The sequence below is a fragment of the Lycorma delicatula genome, chromosome 8, assembly GCF_047948215.1.
Source record: "Lycorma delicatula isolate Av1 chromosome 8, ASM4794821v1, whole genome shotgun sequence".
Taxonomy (NCBI): Eukaryota; Metazoa; Arthropoda; class Insecta; order Hemiptera; family Fulgoridae; genus Lycorma; species Lycorma delicatula.
Genome location: NC_134462.1, coordinates 6,625,285 through 6,637,323, shown reverse-complemented (window position 1 = coordinate 6,637,323; position 12,039 = coordinate 6,625,285).

Below are 12,039 nucleotides of genomic sequence, written 5' to 3'. Positions count from 1 at the left end.
CCACCGATGGTAGAAAATTATTAAAACTGCAGCCGCAAATTTCCCTTTCACCAGCAGTTTCCTTTCGATTGTGTGGATTCGATATCCGAAAGATACGTCCGTCCGTTCGGTTCTGTTTTACGATGTACTACATTACGTTTGATAACCGACAACCAAAAGTAGTTTTGGTTTAAAAACAATGGATTTATTCGATGTCGTGTAGATTATAACAATACTATTTATAGATTATACTATATTAACGACATTTTAAAATTATTACGTATACAGTTACAAGGAAAAGAATATATTTCTTTGAATTCAACCGGAATAAGGTTTACATCAATATTTTTATAATTTTTTTATCGCATTTTATTTCACTTATTATTACGTTTTAGTAAGATTATGTTTTAGGATTTCATGCTAATGTGATAAATCATTTCCATTCTCCTTTTAATATCTGTTGTAAAAAAATAAAAAATTGTTATTTTTGATGTTTCAGAACGTTATTATCGTCTGAAAATTTGGAAATTTAATATCAGAACAAATTTTGATAAATGTATTCACCGTCTCTTATTATTTCCTTTTCTTATTTAGATCATTTAGGATAGGCAGTAAGTATCCATTACATTCGGCTTTGATTTATGTATAATACGTGTAGAAACTTTGTTTCTTCTTACTCTTCTTCGATGGCCTACGTGACTACGATATGAGTTTATTGATTTTTGCCACTGGCTATGGGCTATCGGTCTCTACTTATCGCGTAACCTTTTTGTGTTAGAACGTTGTGCTTCTTATTTATTGCTTTATTTCCAATTAAAGGAGGTCACGAAAAAATTATCGACTGATGATTAATTATTTCTAACGATGTTATAAACCTGTTAAATGTTGGCGATTATTACTTTTAATTAATTAATTTTATTGTTTAAACGGTCGTAAAACTTTCGTTACTTAATGTGAAGATCCAATGTTACGGGAAATATTTTTTTTCATACATATTCCACCTGTACGAGCTAAAGATTTTGTGCGATAATATTTTACGTTAATATTGTACGCGTATTAGTTCTGTCAAATGTAAAACAGCGTAGGATAACATTTTTTTAAAGTTTCCTTTATGGATCGCCCATTTTAGACTGACTGGAGACAATCACTCGCGCCTGTTAAAGTTATTCGTCTCGGTTTATGTGTTTGACACGATACTTAGACAATCTATTGCTAAGCGGAACGTCCAGATACTTCTAATCCAGGTACTTCTAATTTACTAATTCTCGCTCCTTGCATTTAATTCGATTTTCCGTCAGAAATTTAATTTTTTCAGAAGCACACGTTTATCTAAATGTCCGTGATCTATTCTGTCTTTCAAGATAGCCTACGCTGCCAAAGCTTATTTTAGAAGCGAGTAATTTTCGTTTTGGACGTAATTTTCGTTTAAACGTATTAAACAGCACTACCTTATTTGACAGTGCTATATTTTATGAACGCTGTCGCCAGAGTTAACTCGCTTTCTTTTTTGATTCCATAGCATCCCGGTTTCTTTTCCTCGATTCTTTTGGCGATTCAGGCGGTTAAGAAGTAACGAAACGGGTTTCGTAAATACTTTAAGTGGGCATTCTTAAATGAATGCGTTCAAATAAACGCATTCGTTTGCACGAATGCATTCTTAAATGAACAGTATACGTGTGGTAATACTGTTTTCTAACGAGCGATGATTTTTTCAAGCGTTACGAACACTATAAAGAATAGTAATCGGAGAAAGCACGAACGAAATCCGAAAATTTCTTCAAGATTCCAGAACAGACGTTTACAGATTCCTGTAAACCTTCATCACCTGTAAAACGGTTAGGCAAATATCTCTCCTAACGGCATGAAAAATTTCCGAATTTTGAGACCGAATTTTCTCATACAAGCAGACATTATCTCTCTTACTACAGATAAATATTGAGTTTTTAAACAACGATTCCTTTTTTTTAACGTTAGGAATTATTATTAGAATAAATTTTAGTTACTTCTGCTTAACCTCTTTTGGATTAATTATTCAAAATTGCAGCTTTTTATTTATAAATGAACAAGAAACGATATTAAATTATTAGGATAATAATTTAAAAACACGTAGGAAATAATTTATAAATAATAAATAAAACGTTTATAAATAATTTTATAAAACACGTAGGAAAATTGTTTTCACGTATAACTTACGAGAGTCGATAGTTGTCATTGAAAAACATATTTTTGATTTAAATTGCATTTACTTCCTGGTGAATATAGCTTTATTAAAGGGGAAAGTATGGTGATGACTTCAAAAATGGGATATCAGTTTTTTTTTTGTAAGTTTTTATGTTTTAGGTAGTGGACAAAACTAGTTTATATGGACAAAAAAGAAATATATAAGTACAAAAAGCACTGCTACACACGTCACTGCTTTTGGCCTTATATCTCAGGATTGACCATACCGCCGATTATCTTCAAATTTGGCTCAAATATTTCTACATGTAAAGCATTAATAATATTTTTTTTAAATTCGTTAGTTGGTGGGGGATATCGCGAAAAAAATAAGTTAGATTTTCTTCAGAGGAATTTTAGAAAAAAAATTATTAAAGAAATGTTGTTACCCACAACGCCTATACAAATAAAACAAAATAAGTCCTTAAAAAAAATCAAACCCCATCTCTTAAAATTAGAATTGTTTTTTGTTCTTATGTTCTACCTTCATTCGGTTTAAATATTTTTCAACATTTCTTTGAAAGCTTATACTTCATACATAGAGCTATTAAGATATATCTACAATTATTTAAAAATTATAGTCCACAGACAAGTACAGTAAAGTTTTTTAAATTTTTAAAAAATTATTTTAGCCTCTGTTGAAGAGGGAGTTAGATTTAGAGAAAAATTTAATTTAATAAATTTGTTAAGCTTCACCTATATATGAATACTTTTAGAAAAATACTCTTAAAAGTTTTTCCCATCCTCTAATAAAAAAAATTCTTGGTTTTTGGCCCTAACTGTTTCAAAATTTACTATTAAAGAAGTAATGAAGAAAAATACCAAAAAAATTTGTATTTTTCTTCATTAATTAAAGGTTATTAAAATTAAATTAGATTTGGTGTCTATATTGTATTCCAGACTCAAAATGAGAAGAAAGTTTTTTCAATATTTTTAAACAATTCTCTTTTATTTATTAATTTTTTTAATAAATTTTTCCTAAATTTTCTCCACAGCGTAATAAAGTTCCTAAAATTAAAAAACCTTTTTGAAATTTAGGCATCTTGATGCTTTAATTTTATTTTGATAAGCGTATGCCGGTCAGGTCGTACAATACGTTGCCAGGTTTATAAAAATATTTTCTTTGGTAGACGTTAAATTGCGAAATAATTATAAATGTACGTTTTATCAAACAACACCGTAATCGATCTTATAATTATTGTAAAAACTATTAATTACCGTAAAATTTAACTCTTATAAATAAAAATATTAAGTAATTTCGGCCTTCACACCGTCACAAAGAAACGTAAAGGAAAACATTTAATACATTCATGCTGTATCACGGCCGAACGTTTCAATCTATCCTGCTTTAATTAAAACCGATTGAACCATTTTGAAAATGAAGGCGACTCATTTTAAAATAAGTTTAAATTTGTTTTATTAATAACCTTAATTAGCTTTGAGTTGGAAAAGCGACTAGAAAGTTTTTATTTCCATAACGTAGTTAATGTTTTACAATTTAATCGATAATCTTCTTGAACCGCTTTTAAATAAGGTTGTAAGGAAATAGTAGTAGTCTTTGTTTAATTAGAGTATCAAGAAATATTAAATGCGCTTACACGTTCTTCCTAACATGTTTGTATTATTAGCTGCCTATATTGAAACGAACAAGAATTACTACTACTACTTCTACTGAGTTTTAATTAAAATTAGATTAGAGAAGGAAGGCCGTTTGGAATTCCAAGGATGGATGAATATATTTATATTATCACTTTTTGCACAAATAAACATACTCTATGCTTTTAACTAGATTCAGCCTAGACGTCGAACGTTTGCCTTTTCGACTAGAAGATCAACAGATCGAGGCTTTATTCATTTTAATCTCCCTGCTCTAAATAAAGCGATGTTGTCTTTATTTTCTCGTTATCGTCTGTTATATTTACCTTCGCATTTAAATAATATGTTAACTATATATATATATATATTTATTTATTAAACTATAATATGTAAACTAAAGCAAGTTAATAAAATAATAAATAGAAATAAAGCGATACAAAATTAAATTTATAAATAAATTTTTTTAATCTAACGTTAACGATTCGTATTGTAATATGAAAGTCGTGGGATGTTCGGCACAAATGAATCGAATCCGGACCCGTTAAGTCTGTCTCTTTTCACCAACTTATAAATAAATACGGCGTTGGTACGCCACCCACACCGCTAGGAGAGGATGTACTGCTAAATTGAATCGTACAATAACGTTAGCAGGAAACAAGATCTGAAAAACTATTACGTTTGAAATTTAATTAATACGGCTAAGGTTGATCTGTTGATCTTCTATTCGGAAATACAAACGGCTACGCTGTGACGACAACAAATAGTCCTCTAATTTAGTAAGAAGCAAGGGTGTGTGTTTATTTATGTAAAAACAGCGTTTTCCATATACGTTTATCCATTCTTCGAATTCCTTTACGTCTTTTCGTTTTGCTATGGTGTGTGTTTATATATATAATTTTGTAGCGGTACTTGTTTTTGTTGTGGGCGTGGTACGGCACTAGACAGAGCGGTGTTTTAAGGGTGAATTGTTGTCGGGTGCTAGTGAAAGATTGCTAGCAAGCTTGCTTGGGTTTTGTTTAAGGTGTGTGCGTGCACACTCGTTAAGGGTATCTGCTGCTTTTACCCCGCTCAGCCGCTACTCTCGTTCCCACTCGTTCGACTCGACTCATACCCTTTCGAACCTTTTATTCTCACCTACCTTTTGTCCGAAAGGTCAAACGTATATACGCACTAGTATATCCATACGCACAGGCATTTACTCCTGGTAAATATCCACCGCACATCGTTACTTGTTTTTATTCTATTACAGATCAAAAACGTTTACTTTTTTCCCTTCTATTTTTTTTATATATATATATATATATATATATATATATATATAACCGTTGATTTTTTTTCTTTTACAAAAGTTTGAAAATAAATCTACAACCGTTATTCTATATCCTACTTTTGTTTCATATAATCCATCGCTACAAATTTTACGTAATTCAATAAGAACGGGCGTTTTTAATAAAATAAATTTTAAAGCTCGATTTAATACGCTTTCAGGTGAAAGGATAAAACTTTTATCGAGTCTTGACGCACGATTAAAACAGCGAGTTAGCTTTCGCGCTGTAAGTTGTACTTCTCCAATTCTGTGCGTTAATTTATTCGTATCGTTAAAATATAGTTAGAGATCACTAATATTGATCTTAGTCGTACCAAGCTGAACAAAATTCTTTTCTTATACGATTACAGCAATTTTTAATCTGAAATAAGACGAATGATTGACATAAATAATTTAAAAAAAATAAGATACCGACGTAAAATAAAAGTTATTACTAACTATTGGGCCTACGTCCGATTAAACTCTCTTATTTTTTATTTTTAATTAAATTTTGTAAAGTGTGAAAAGTCAAGCTTGTGATTGGAATCGGTATTCAGATTCTTCCAGATGAAAAGTATTTTTAAATTTGGAGAAGATTTAGTATTGTAGGTTTCTATTTGAAGGAAAACCGGATTTAAATATAGAATAAAGATTTATTTAAAACCTTTGCGAGAAGGTATTGGAAGAGTAGAAGATAAAGACGAGTAATTTGTAATTAACAATTAAAAGAAGGTTTACGCTCGTTGTTTTTCAACATTTATATAGAAAAAAGCAATAAAAGGTGAAGTTTACTATTAAGTAATTATTTTTGATGATAGGTGTACGTTAATGATGTTTTTTCTCAAGAATAAAAATCCGATTTGGACAACATGACTTCCTTGTACGCCTATTAAATTACGTATACACATTTTTTTTAAATGAAAAGTACATAAAATTTTATTTCGCTAATAACTTCTGATATTTTATAATTTTTTTTTGTTTTTTTATTATTATTTATCGTAAACTTTTTTTACAATCGGAGGTTAATAATTATAAACAAATCAATATATTTAAATTTAAAAAAAGAAGTTAAAAAAATGGAGATGAAGTCTGATTCGAACCGATGTGCTTTTCCTTGTAAGATCCAAATATTTCATTAACTAAAATTTTATTTGCCTATAACTGTGGAACCGATGAAAATAAGTACCGCTTACGAAATATCGTCGAAAAGCCCTAAATAACTGCTTATTACTGCGATTAAGAAAAAGTCCAAAATCAAATTTTTGGAATTTGAGCTTTTTTTGGACGCTTTTGGTCTAGTCGTTTGCAATGAAACGGGGAGATGCACAATTAGATGTTACAATACTCCTAAATCCATAATTTCAAAATTCTACGGCTACTCGTTTTTGGGTTATCCGAAATACGTATGTACAGATGTCATGCCGAAACATGTCAAAATTGATATTTCCGTTGAAATCTGAAAACCGAGATTCTCCGCGATCACAGTAAACTTCCTTTACTTCGTACAAGGAAGTAAAGATGATACAACAATAATGAAACGCGACAGAAAAAATTATAATCAGAAACTGAATATATCAGAAATTTCAGAATCTAGGTTTTAGTTACATTTTTTTTTATTAGACAGAACTTTTATTTATAAATATACGTTTATATACTATCTCTTATTTATAAATTAAAGATTATCTGTAATTTACGCTTTAATTAAAAATATATTTTAATTAATATTAATAAAAAAAATTATTTAAATTAAAAAAATATACTTTAATTAAAAATATAATTATAAGTTCTCTAATTTATAAATTAAAGAGAACTTTTATTTATAAATAAACGTTTAATTACTTGTATCGATGAAAGGCCGAGACGCTACCACTACGCCACGGAAATCAACATTTCAAAGAATTTTTTTAATATATTTATGTGGAGTGGAACGCTTTATTCTAGAAATACATGAAAAATCAGAAAAAAACCATTGTATATGAATTGTAGTGTTACGAAAGGATATTGAAATCAGGGTGGATTGATAAAATTTGAAATAAATAAGTTTTAAAGAAGAGTAAAAGAAAATAAATATTTATGTCCTGTAAAGAGACGAACTAGGTTTGGGGGGATCATATGCTGTATTAAAAAAATCCTGAATTTGCTAGTAGAGGGTAAAGTTATAGTAAACGACAAAAAATATATAAAATTAGTATATATATATGTATATTATAAATTATAAACATTAGAGTATATAAAATAGATTACTTAGCATTAATCATCTTGATATTAAAAGATTAGCACAGAACAGAAAGGAATGAAGAAGAGCTTGAAACCAGTCAAAATTGTAAATAAATTCCTTCAGGAAAAAGAAGAATTTTATGGTTTTATGAAACGAATGTAATTATTTATTTACTATTTAAAAATGTATGTTACGTATTGTTAGATCGGGTAGATTTTTTTTCTACAGCGATGAGTTTTTTAAAATGAATGAACAAAACAAAAGTAATTCAACAATATAGATTCATTTTTAGGATTTTACTTTTGTTTTCGTGTATCAGCATATTTAATATGAAATAGATGTCTGAATGCGTTGATCTTAACCGCTAACAGACTAGATGTATATTTTTTTTTACAGTATATAACAATTTGTGCTGAGTCGAGCGAGTTTCATGTTTGTGTCCTGTGAGCGGTGAGAAGAGATGAAAGAAGGGGCGGCCGGTGGTGTATGTAGTAGATTGTGTGAACGGACGGTTGAGGTGTGTGTATCATTATAGTTGAATAGCTGTGCTCGGCTGGAAGGTGTATATATGTACTATATACATAGATACTTGTACGTATGTGTACGTGTGTATACGTATACGATACAGCACACACATCGTTGCATTCACCCCTTGGTTTCAACTCAACCGGTCCTCAGTACAGTACTTTACAGTGTGTCGCCCCCTTTCGTCCTCTTCTCGTTTACTCCCACCACGCCTGCTGATCGATACGCTCTGTTCATTTCTCTCTCCTGTTACTCCTTCTCTGTCTATCTTTCTCTCTTCTGTTGAAACTCTCTACCGTTCCCTCTTTGTCTTTCGTTAGTTCTCTCTTTGTTCGGCTCTGCCTTTGCCGCCCTAAAAACACATCAAACTCGATTCGATACGATCGATTCGCTCTTTAAAATACTTGTTGCGTTTCTCTCTTCCTCTCTTTACTCGTTTTTCATCTCGTTATTTTCTTCCTTTTTGTATTTACAGATCGCAGTAATGGTTTTTTGAATCGTATGTAATATTATGTATAATTATAAAAACGCTGCACTGTGTATTTTTAATAAATATATATTCAGTGCTACATTCATTTTCCATCGCCTGGTTTTTAATTTTTTCGAACCGGATTATTAATTTATTTTTATTTTAATTCTTACTTACTGAATTTCTCTATTTATTTATCCTTTACTACGTTTAGTGTACTGCAATACAATATTTCTTCCGGTTCGTCTAACTATCTCGGTTTTCTGGCACTTTGTGATCAAGTTTGTTTTGTGTGTAAAATACTGTTATTTAGGTATGAATTATTTCATTTTTTATAGTTTTCTTCTTTTATGGAATACTTTGTACATATATTACGCCGATATTTGTCGCTTGTTAATTTATTTTTCGGTGATACAATGTTGTTCAGCGGCTTATTTTTTTTTTTATCGGTTTGTAAAATTAATAAAATTTAACAGATATATTCCATCTTTATTTTCCTCGATGTGAGAAAAATTTGTTTAAAATGAAGGAAATTCTATCGAGCGAGTAAGGTCTTTAATAGTCGATGTACTTTGAGTAAACAGTTTTCAGAGCTAATATATCGCAAATAACAAACATTTTCTATTCATCGTGGGCGCTGAGCCGGCTGTTATATCATGCGCTTCCCCCACTTATAAGTTCATCCCGTTTGCCAGGAAGGAAATTTTGATCGGTATTTTCCGTAAATTTTTTCATACTTTATATTCTTTAACTTTTAATTACTTTATTTTTTACTAAAATCTTTTCCAAAGTGGATTGGAAATGAAAAAGAAGTAATTTATCCTAATTCTCTTCACGTTTTCTTTATGAATCACAAACATATAATGAATAAAGGATTTTCTAAGCCTATTTGAATCTTATATATATATATATATATATATATATATATATATATATTTATATGTATTCATACAAAAAAAAATTCTTTGGAAACCGAATGTTATAAATAATATGAACGGCTTAATACCAAACAAAAAGTGTTATTTTAAAAAAAACAAATTATTTTTTATGTGTTTAAAAAATAATACAAATAAACTGTAAAACATGTTTTAAGACAAAAAATGGAAAAAGTTTAAAAGAAAAAAACATTTGTAATTTATTTTCATAAATACAGATAATATATATTTATGCATATATATTGATTTATACTAGATGTGAGCGCAGTTTCGTTGATGAAAAACGGAATAAATTTACATGATAAGATTGTGGTTAAATAATACCAGTATACTATTTATTCTAAAATTATACTGAAATATTATTAATTTGAGGATTAAAAAAGTCTGAACGATTAATTCGAATCATATGCGAACGATAAATTCAATTAAACCATTCCAAGTAATGTAAACAAACTAACTGTATGTCTGGTCAGCCGCTTAACTTTAGAATGTAATGGATAGAAGTATCATATATGATAATAATAATAAAATATTATGAAAGCTACAAAAAAATTCTCCAGCTGTATTCAGTAACTGGAAAGTATAAAAAAAAATAAATAAATGAAATAAAAAATACGATAATCGCCCAGCATGCTTTGAATTGTCTTGTAAGTTCACTGCGAGATTTTATTATTCCTTAATCTTTATTTTGTGTAAAACAATTTTTTTTAGTGGTTACGTAATTTTAGGCCTTTACTTTTTTTTATTAATATATATATATATATATATATATATATATATATATATAAATTATAATTTCGTTTATATATACCATTCATGACTGTTTAACAATCGAAATACATTTTGTAATTTTTTCCAATCAAAGAGCACGCATGAACTGCTATATGACCACTAACCCGATGGAAATTGGTAGCTTGTAAATAGATGCCTTGCCTGACCGGGATTTGAACCGGGACCTCCGCACGAAATGACGAGACGCTACGAACTCAGCCACGGAGGTCGGCATTTTTTTGTAATAGATTTCAGTTACGCTTGAGCTTTTTTTTGAATTTCTTATAATTAAGTCGATTAATAAGTAATGACAGGTTTGAAAAACTGTTCAAATCTATTTGTACTGAAAACTGTCGTAATGTATTCACACAGCTTCTGAACTACGTTTGGTATTTAACGTTTAATATCTGTCTTTGTTTTTATTTTTAAATATTAATTTTTTCTTAAAAGTTAATTAGTAAATTTATTTAACAAAATTCAAAAGGACAATTTTGTAATGAATTTCAAAATACTGAATTAAATAGATTTATATTCAAAAGAAAATACGATTGAATTTAAAAAAAATTTACTCGATATTTAATTATATATTATTCTAGTTATTACCTCGGGATCTAGTTTTTTTAGCTCGTTTTTGTAAATAATACCTTGATTTTCCAATACGTTTGAAATATAATTTCCCGTTTGTGTTGTTTACTCTCTTTTTCCGTTTAACCTCGGGAACCACCGTGAGATTTTACTTCAACGGATGACATGTGTGAATGTAAATCAAGTGTAGTCTTGTACAGTCTCTCAGGTCGACCGATCCTGTGAGATATGTGGTTAATTGAAACCCAACCACCAAAGTACACCGGTATCCACGATCTAGCATTCAAATTCGTATAAAAGTAATTGCTTTAGTAGAATTTGAACCTTAGAAGAACTTTTGACTTCGAAATCAGCCGATTTGCGATGACAAGTTCATTATTAGACCAACCCGTTTGGTTTGTGTTTGTACTACTCAAGATCGTAACGAATCACAAAACAATGATCGGTTAAAAAACTGGTTTATGTTATCGATGTGTGTGTATATTTGCACGCGCCTAACTGTTTATGATACTGTTTTTATTTTTTTTATTTATTTTTTGGCGGATTTACCATTTATTTACTATGTAACCCTTAATTGCTAGGTTTTTTTTTTTGAGCACGCATTTCTGTTTATTTAAAGTTTATCGATTTTAGGGAGCTGATAAAACATGTTATGTGTAAATTATTTTAATAATAAAACTGTCATTAACTCCAGTGACAATTTAGTTTAGTTGCAGAAGCGATTAAAAATTTAATTTGAATATTTTTTTACTATTATTATTTACGTAACGTAATCAGTATTCGCCGATGTTAGAATTAAATTCATTTTTAATGACGTTTACTAGATTAATGTTAGGTCCAACCTACAGTCGATTGAAAAAACTAATTAATTGAAACGAAGGATAAAATGTTTTAAAACGATTCGATCTGGATTTTTAATAAACGTACTTTTATCTTTAATATTTTTCAATAATATACGATATAGTATTCAGGGTTCATTAACTTGCCGCTTGGAGCGCTCTACAATTCTACCATATCTTTTCTATAGCTTCCCTTAAAAAGATGCAGACAAATTCATAGTAAAATATTCATTCCGTTGTTTTTTTTTATTTTTACAACTTCTTAAATTGTTTAGTATTTTCAAGAAAATTGTAGTCAAACTTAAGTATTTTTAAGTTTAAATACCCTTTTTTTAGTCTAATTTTTTTTTTTATGGAACAAATTTTGAATAATCTTGTTACGCTTACGATTTTGAAGACAAAAGATCTGTTCTCTTTTGTTATGGAAATCGTATCTTGCTCATTTCGTTATTGATTAAACTCTTTTTAATTTTATATTAGCTCATTAACATAGACGTACTTGTACATTTTACTTTTGTTTTTTTTTCCTAAAAATTTTGATTTAGATGAAAAAATTTTTTTTACGGTAGCTAGCTGATTTTTTTAGTTTTTTACCTTAT